This window comes from Falco punctatus, assembly GCF_963210335.1.
Source record: "Falco punctatus genome assembly, chromosome: 3".
Lineage (NCBI taxonomy): Eukaryota > Metazoa > Chordata > Aves > Falconiformes > Falconidae > Falco > Falco punctatus.
This window is the reverse complement of record NC_137582.1, coordinates 21,767,074-21,775,610: the sequence shown is the minus strand read 5'-3', so window position 1 is coordinate 21,775,610 and position 8,537 is coordinate 21,767,074.

Sequence of the window (8,537 nt, the reverse complement as noted above, 5' to 3'; positions counted from 1 at the left end):
TGATTAATAGCTTTATATTTGTGGAAAGAGGCATCTTTTTGAATGACTGGTGTGTAGGATATGGGCAGAAAATAATGGGACTATTTAGGAATCAAAGCAGTAAAAACAAATACAGAGAATTTGAAAGATCTATCTAAGAAAGGGCTATATGACCTTCATGAACGCTTAGTCACAGAAGCCAGAATGGCTTGCACATAGGAAGCATCCCTGGTGCCCTGTTTCTCCTTGTCAGGAGCTAGAGAGAGTCCAACTTGCAATCCAGAGGTGCAGCGAGCAAGCCACACACTGTGATGCAAATTCAGATGAGTAAATTCTGTGCACTAAAAAATTAACTCCTTTTTCTTTTATGAACACAGGTGGTGCAACACACAGAGTGAATCCAGACCAGTGATGGGGTATGTGTTCTCAAGAGCAGGCAGGGAGAAGAGAGTAACACCTGTGAAAGTCTAGAAAAAACCACACGTTTTGGAATTTTGCATGTCACTTTTTTATTTGACTTTCACAGGCCTAGCTGAGGATGTGAATCAAAAGAAGGGACCCAAGAATGAAAATGGAAGCGCCTGCCTCAAAATAAGCTACCAAGGGTACACCTGGGCTGCTGGTTATGACAAGCAGCCCAATGAGGCTGTCAGGCAGAGAGAAGTAAACAAAAGGATGCATCAGAGAAAGTAGTACCTCTACTAATAGCAAACTTGTATCATTCCTGCTCTTGAAGAGATGCATTTTAACATGATCTCTGTAAGGACAAAGTTCTTTTTTCCCTTCCTCCCTAATGCCATTATTGGAGATATGCAAGCATTAGAAGAAAAAAAGGCTACTTGGGAAGGGCTCATGCATAGCAAATTTGTTTTCCCCCTTCCCCATCAACTGTAATTAGACCATTCAGACAAAGCTGGTTTTCCCAGTAGGACTGGCTGAAAACGCACTTCATTTACATGGCCTAATTGGGCTTTTTTGGCCAAGGTTGTTCTATACACTGACACTAGGACTAGGTACTTAACATTGAAAAGTACGTTATTGTGGTATTGAAGTTAAGGATTTCATTACTTTGAAGTTAGAAAATTCAGAATGAAGGTGTCTCCTTTAACATTAGTTCTTCAGTAGTGTATATCTGCATAAGAATAATATTGGTAATTATATTGGGCCCAAACAGTTAAGAGCTTGCAAATTAAACAGGCAGTCATTTTATTTTCTTCTTTCTCTATGAGAGAAATGAAAAAGAATCTGGATTTATGTGCTGTGGCCCTCAGAAATCAGTGCAGTGAGCAGATCAGCTGACTTGTGAAGATCTACTGCAGAAGCAATTTAGGAAAAAAAATCAGCTGCTTCTATATTGTACTATATGCATTATGTAAGAGTTGGTTATTTTTATATTTTATTATTTTGTTTGTAAGTATCTTGTTCACTCAGCAAGACACACAGTTCATGAATATGTATCTTATAACCTTTTCTAAGCCAAGTGCACCGGTTTAGTTTCAGGGCCTTCCATATTGAACATGTCCTCTACAATCAGAGAGGTTTTGCACAGTCATCAGTGCAAACTCAAGCCATGTCTAGAAAGAAAATTTACATAAATATTTCGCCAGACCTTATTGTAGACAAGGTTCCTGCAGCTGAACCTGTTTTTCAGCATATTTAATTGCCACGGTAATTAGAACATGAGGGCTCAAATCCACAAAGATATTTGGGTGCCTAATTCTCATTAGTTTCAATTGAGAGATGGCACTTACATCTCTTTATGGATGTAGAAGACACAGAAACCTCAAAAGTCTTATCTGTTCTAAAACTCCCAGACAAATATTGCTATCAGCTTCTTCAGAGCAGTAGGAATTTTATTTTAATTCCTGATGAAGCTACATGTAAGCACAGGAAATTATATGAGAACAACAGAGGCTGCATTTGTCTCTCACCTCCTTTCCACCCCTCCAGCCCTTTCAGACTGCAGGAAGTTCCCAGATCATGGGGTGCTTTAGGAAACTCCAAAAGAAGATATTCTCTGATGACCACTGGAAAATGAAGCTGGCAGGTTATGATCTTTCATGATCTGATGAAAAGAACCCTGAGGTTAGTGGGAAAAGCATGGTTCTATACCCCTATCTAATCCTCAGATATAAAGAGAAACCATGACCACATCTCCAGACGGGAGCCCCTACGGCTGAAATTTATGGACCTGCATGTGACTGTCCAAGCCTTGGCTGATGCCCACAGGCTGGCTCTGCCATGCTGTCCTTCTCTTCCCAGCCACACATCCATATCCCTTTGCTTGTGCTGTGCCAAAATCCAGGAAACAGCACTGTAAGCCATGAAAGGGAACTGATCTGATCTGGCAGAAAATTACCTTTTTTATCTATTTTATTAATTGCCAGTTCAAAAAACACAGTATCAGGGACAGGGAATAGGGTGGGGCTTCCTTTTTGGATAGGGATTTTGCCAGCCAACAACAGCCAGCCTCTGGAGGCATGTCTCCAGAGCCACCTGTGCGGGTGATGGAGAGAGCAGCTACGACCATCAGCTGCCCTTTGAAGCAGTTTCTCTCTTCATCCCTAACTACTGAAGCAGCCCAGCCTCTTAGTTCAAGCTACCAGGGATGTTATTTATGTGATACAAATACACACCCAGAGCTACATGATTAATCACAATCTCCCCACCTTTCTGCTTTAGAACCTCAGTCTAAGCTTTGCCTCGATATGCCGTGTAACTGTAATGATACTTGATAAATAAATGTTAAAAATAGGGAAAGTATATCTCAGAAAGATAAAGTTTAAAGCCAGAAGAAACCATTACAAGCTCTGGTTTGCCTTTCTGCATAATTCTGGCCACAGAATGCTCAATACTGGCTGTGCCAGGGCTATAACTGCAGTGCGAAGATAGTATATCTTTCTAAAGATGTCTGTTTTGATTTAAAGACTTCCAATGATGAAGGATTCACTGCACCCCTAGGTAAGTTGGTCTAGTGTTTAATTACCATCGCTCTTAAAAATGTCCGTAACCTGATTTAGTATAACTCCAACTTCCAGTTCTACTTTGTTTTATTTTATTTTACTTTACCGATGTGTTTTATACAAAGGGAACCCTCTTTTCCATGTATGGACTTATAAACCATACTTTCATCATGAATTACCCTTCTTTCCTGTAAACCAAGCGGAAGAAGTTTCCTTCATCTCTTATCCTGGATAATTTCAGTTACTTTTTCTGAGTCTTTCATCATTCATTTAAATAGTTTTTTGAACTAGAGACACTACAACTGGTCAAAGGTTAGAGTTATTCTGTTAGCTTTCAAACTTTAGTGCTTACCTCTACCTCATAAGTATTTGAGGTTCACATGTCATAGAATCATAGAATCATAAAGTCGCGTAATATATAACATAATCATGAATAATCATATGACTAATATAAGCATAAAGTATGTATCCAAGCAACTGCCCAGGGATTATTTTTTTTTTAATTTAGACATATTTGTCAATCAACAATTAATGTTTCAAAATCACTTCTCACTCTTTGTAGTGATCTGTGCTTTGAGTTTTTCTTAGTGCCCTAAAAAAACCGCCACCAAGAAGCTCTCTGTGATTTGTTTTCTTTGATTTATGTGTCAAAATGGGAAGAAAATATTTCAAGACTTTGAAAAGTACTGAAATAAGCATAGCATACTTCATCCTCAGACTTCTCATGGCAAAAGTCACTCTTGTCTAATTTACTAGAGGTCCTAAAATAAAGGATTTCCTTTCTAATGGTAAGAAATAATCAGTCATTAGTTGCAGTTTCTGTTGTAAGCCTGGGCAGCAATGTCACTAAGTAGTACAGAGTCACTTTTTTATACTGTCTATTATTACTTGGGCTTTAACGAGAAGATCCTAGGAAGAATTCTGCCTGCTGAGACACCAACTTATAATCTTTCAAATGAAGCCAAGCTAATAACTATTCCCAGGGCAAGTCAAATCTGCAGGCACTAACTAGGTTAGTGGCTATTACACTCTGCATTTAATCTTGAATACGATAGAAAGGCAGGTGGGAGTGGGACTGAGGGGAATATTTGAACAGCAAAAGAAGCCGTTCCTCTAAGACGATAACAAGCTTGTGACAGCATCTCATCTTTGTCTGCATTCAAGCCAAAGCGAGTTGAAGTAATTTGCCCCTCTGAAGGAGCCAAAGGTGAGGTTTGCACGGCTTCTCTCACCATGGGAGCTTCTAAGACAGGACACCTGAATCAAGCAGGCTCACAGTGGGAAATCTAAGTGAGGAAGAACCAGAAGGCAGCCCATGCACCCCTTTGCTGCAGCAAGAGCAGGTCTGCAGCTGCCTGGGGCACTCATAGGGTGCTGCATGTGGCGTTGCGGGGCAGTGCCTGTTTGGTGCAGACAGGACTCGCTGCTCTCACACAGGGATGTGAGGGGCTTCACAGACTGAGCACCCGTTTGTGCACCAGTGGCAGCAGATTGCCGCTCCTTCCTCTGCTGCTGGCCAGCACCCTGTTCATGGCGCACCCCCTCCGCTAGAGGTCCAACACAGGTGACCAAGGTGCCAGGAGGACAACTTCCCAGCAATCCCTGTGTCTGACAGACCAGCTCCTCGCTGGCTTCCAACTGCCAACAGAAATGTGCCACAGCATGAAACTTCAGCTGTGGGTGGCACAAAACCCACAAGCACCTTGTTGTGCCACCAGGTTTCATTCCAGGCCTCTGCCATCTCTACAGCAGTTGCTAACCAGTCAGTCTTAGACCTGTGCTCAAAAAAAGGGGCTTGGGTGGTGCTGACTGAATGCATGTTTCTAGTTCTTCGCGGTTTTCCAGAGAGTATAGTAGTTACTTTTGCTCCAACTTGAAGGTGCTGGAGATTGAAGGTATTTGGCACCTCAGTCCTTATTGAGGACAAGGTTCCTGGGATGGCTGGGCATTCAGGAGTGGTGGGTGTCTGCCATGGAGCGCACCACCCCAAAAGGTGTGTGTGTACACAGATGATGGAGGGCAATTGCAAATGCAAAGGACAAAATGGACAACTCTTCCAGTGAACAGATACAGACCCCTGATCAGTGAAAATGGTGCCACGCTTGCGCAGTGGCACATTCAGTGGTGCATTTGTTTCCATGCTTTTCTGTTTGTGTGTGTTTGTCTGGGCAAATGTATTAAGAAACTTTTAAAAATTGAATAGTTTAAATGTCAAGTATAAAATGTGACTTATTTTAAACAATGTGCATGTTTCAACCAGCTCTTTGACATTAAAAAGGCAAAAAGCATATTTTGTCTCACAACCTGCTTAAAGCAAAACAAAAAGCTAAGTTACAACTCCTCACAAACAATGAAGGTAATAAATACAGTAAATTACTGTTTTATGTGAGACAATATACTAATGTTAACTGAAGGAATGGAATTAGAAAACAAACTCCCTCTGGGAACAATTCTCACACCCCTGTTTTAGAAGGAAACAGAATTTACTCGTAAATAATTTAATGCATTTACTCCTGCTAGACTGGACTGACAGGTCTTCCATATACTGAAGCTTTGCTTCTCTGATAATTGCAAACTTTTTGAACTGAGAAAGTCGTCATCTAAAAAGTCACTGTAGGACTGTCTAGGAACATATAGATATCTGTGCTTTATAACATGCTATTATTGAATTTTGCTGTCATGCAGGTCACCATTTAATAATAGTAACATTCCATCAGTCCTACTTCTGAGTCTGTAAATAATCTCCCATTCAAAGTCCCATAACAATCCCTTAGCAACTCTAACAGTTGCTTACATGGACAAGCGATGCAAAGGAAAAGACACATTATTATCTGGGCTCTTTTAATGCAGTTTAGCAACTAGAAGAAAAAAGGAGACAAATCAGCTGAGCCTGTAAGCACAGTGTGATAACCTCTGCTGCACAGAAGTGCCAGAGAACCAGAAGAACAGAAACAAGAGCTGCATAAACTGTGTTCCCTGTTACCTGCCTCAGAAAGCTGCCTCACAAAATACTGGACTTTGCTCTTCTATTTGTTTAGGCTTTCTCTTCATCTCTGATTTCCATGCCACGTTTTTACCCACTTTATCCGCGCTGTTGATATGTCTCCTCTTAACTCACAAAAATAAGTTGGATTCAGAGTTTGTCAAACCTTCTGTTTTCGGCACTTGGGGTATAAAGCTATTGTAATCAGTGGCTTCTAACCCCCTTTGTTTTGACTTAACCTTTCTCTGTTAACCACTCAAATGCGTTTTCATATGCACACTATGTACCATCTAGCCCTAACTCCATGCTTCACTGTGGCTTTCCTTCTCACCGATGACCCTCAGGCATCAGGGCTACCACAGATTTCATAAGACCTGAGTAGAAGAGAACTTGGAAACTGGTCGCTTGGCACAGAGATGAATGGTAGGAATTTTGGCACTGATTTCCCCCAGAGATTATTGTTCAGTCGCTTATTCCCTGAACGGTCAGAGCCAATCTTGGAGACCATAGGCACAGACCTGTCAGCATTTCAGAGCCTCCTCTAATCTAATTTGTCGCTGTGCAAGACTGCTATTTAGACTGGTCACTAAGTAGCTGCAAGCCTCGCCCCAGCCACAGGAGACAAGACCATTAGGAGCATTGTGAAATAGCTGAGTAACCGTAGCATGGGGGGAGGCCAATATTCCCGACAGAGCTCTGACACTTACCCTTCCTGTGGAGCTCCCCAAACCACTCCCACCGGTGCAGGAGTTACCACTCTCCCTTTGCTACTCACTGCAACCCAGCAAGCTGGAGGAAGATCTGATGCTGCTGCTGTTGCCACTCTAACCCTCCCACGAATTCCAGCAGGGAAAGACAGTGAAAATTATCTGGGAATGAGCTGAATCAGCTTCTTTTGTGTCGGCGCCTTGGCCACACCTGCTGTGTGGCCAGTTCCACCCAGCACTCCATCAGCTTCTGAGCAGGAATTGGGGAAGGCTTCTGTGTCTGTGGTCTTCCCCCCATGCTGGGAGGGCGATAACCCAGGTCTTGGAGTGAAAGGGCTAAATTTAGGTCTCTGCCTTGCGTTCCTCATAGGCAAAGATTGGATCTCACCACCTCCATGGGATTCTGGAATGAGTTTGTAAAGGCCTTCACAAGAGACACAGCTGTGAGGTGCTGGTTCTGCTCTGTTCAGAGTTTGCAAGAAACTGGCCAGTGGCTGTGAGCACGTGAGGGCCCAGACTTGCACATTCCTTGGTCAGTGGTTATGTGCCACAATCTTCTGAAAACTGGGAGAAAAGTATAAACCTCAACATAGTCATCTTGGGATCTGCCTCTGCAAAGAAAAACAGCAGCCCAGCATCTGATGGCCCCCACCTTTCACACTTATGAATTAGTGGTGCTTGAACATGCTCCAGGACCATTTTGCAACCACAATCCTAAAAGATCTGGGGCACACACACCTGAGTCTAATCACAGCATCTTAAAACTTCTTTTTTTTTAAGTATGAAGAGCAAAGGGCTGATAAATCGCTTTTGGACACTCATCTTAAGTGTGTGACGCCAGCTCAGCAGCTATCACCATTTTCAAGCTGCAATATCTTTATCTCTTGTGCTCCACCCCAACAGGATTTGCACACAGTCTTTCAGAGGGGAGGAATAGATATCTGCACTCAGGAGAGCTCAGGATAGTAAGGGCCATGCAGCATCCAGCGTCAAAGAAAACAGCAACAGCATGTTGAATAACTGGTTTGTTGTGTATGCTTCACATAGGTTAAGTGGATCATCACCCTCCTATTGTATTCTTGTTTCCTAGAAATGTCCTGGAACGGGCACATTTATGGTGTACTGCTGATATGAACGTTCCTACATTTGTCAAATACAGTCAGCTGCTGCCACTGATGTTTTAGCTTGTGTCTTGTTTAACTGAGTAGTCAAACTTCAGCTGAATAGAGAATTGCTTAGACTTACTCTAATTTTTGTTATTCTAAATCTTCTAGGGCTTTTTTGGTGCTGTCTAGAAGATACAAGGACTTGCTACAGAGACAAGAATGAGACACTGCGAGATCTTTCATCTCACAAAAAGAAATAGCTGATTAAGGCTTCACAGAGGAGCACTGTAATGTGCCTGTCTGATATATGTGACCCTGTGTTAAAGGGACTTTTGAAAGGGTTCCTGCTGCTATTTGCTGGGTATCAAATTATGTATATGTGCTTATTAAGAGAATAACATATGAGTTTGTCTATAATCATCATAGCTAATATTATTATACCTCAAAGAGTAAATGTAAACATTTCTCAATACATTTTCAATGTGTTTACTTTGTTTATGTGAATGTATTTCCTGTATAATTATGAGCATTTTAATCCTAGGAGTACATATGGGCTTAAATTTACAGATAAGTTTAGTTTCATCAGTTTTACTGAACTACTGGAAGTTCAGCCAGTATATTTTTTTTCATATGTGGGAAAGAAAAACATTTTAAATGTGAAAAAGCAATCATGCAACTACAAGAGGTAGTAATCAGGGCTTGAAACTCAGGAACTCTAGAAGCACAAACTGAAAATTAAAAAAAGACTTGACTTGATTTCAAAATTTTAGCTCTAACTGGCCTCCTAAGGACTGGGAAA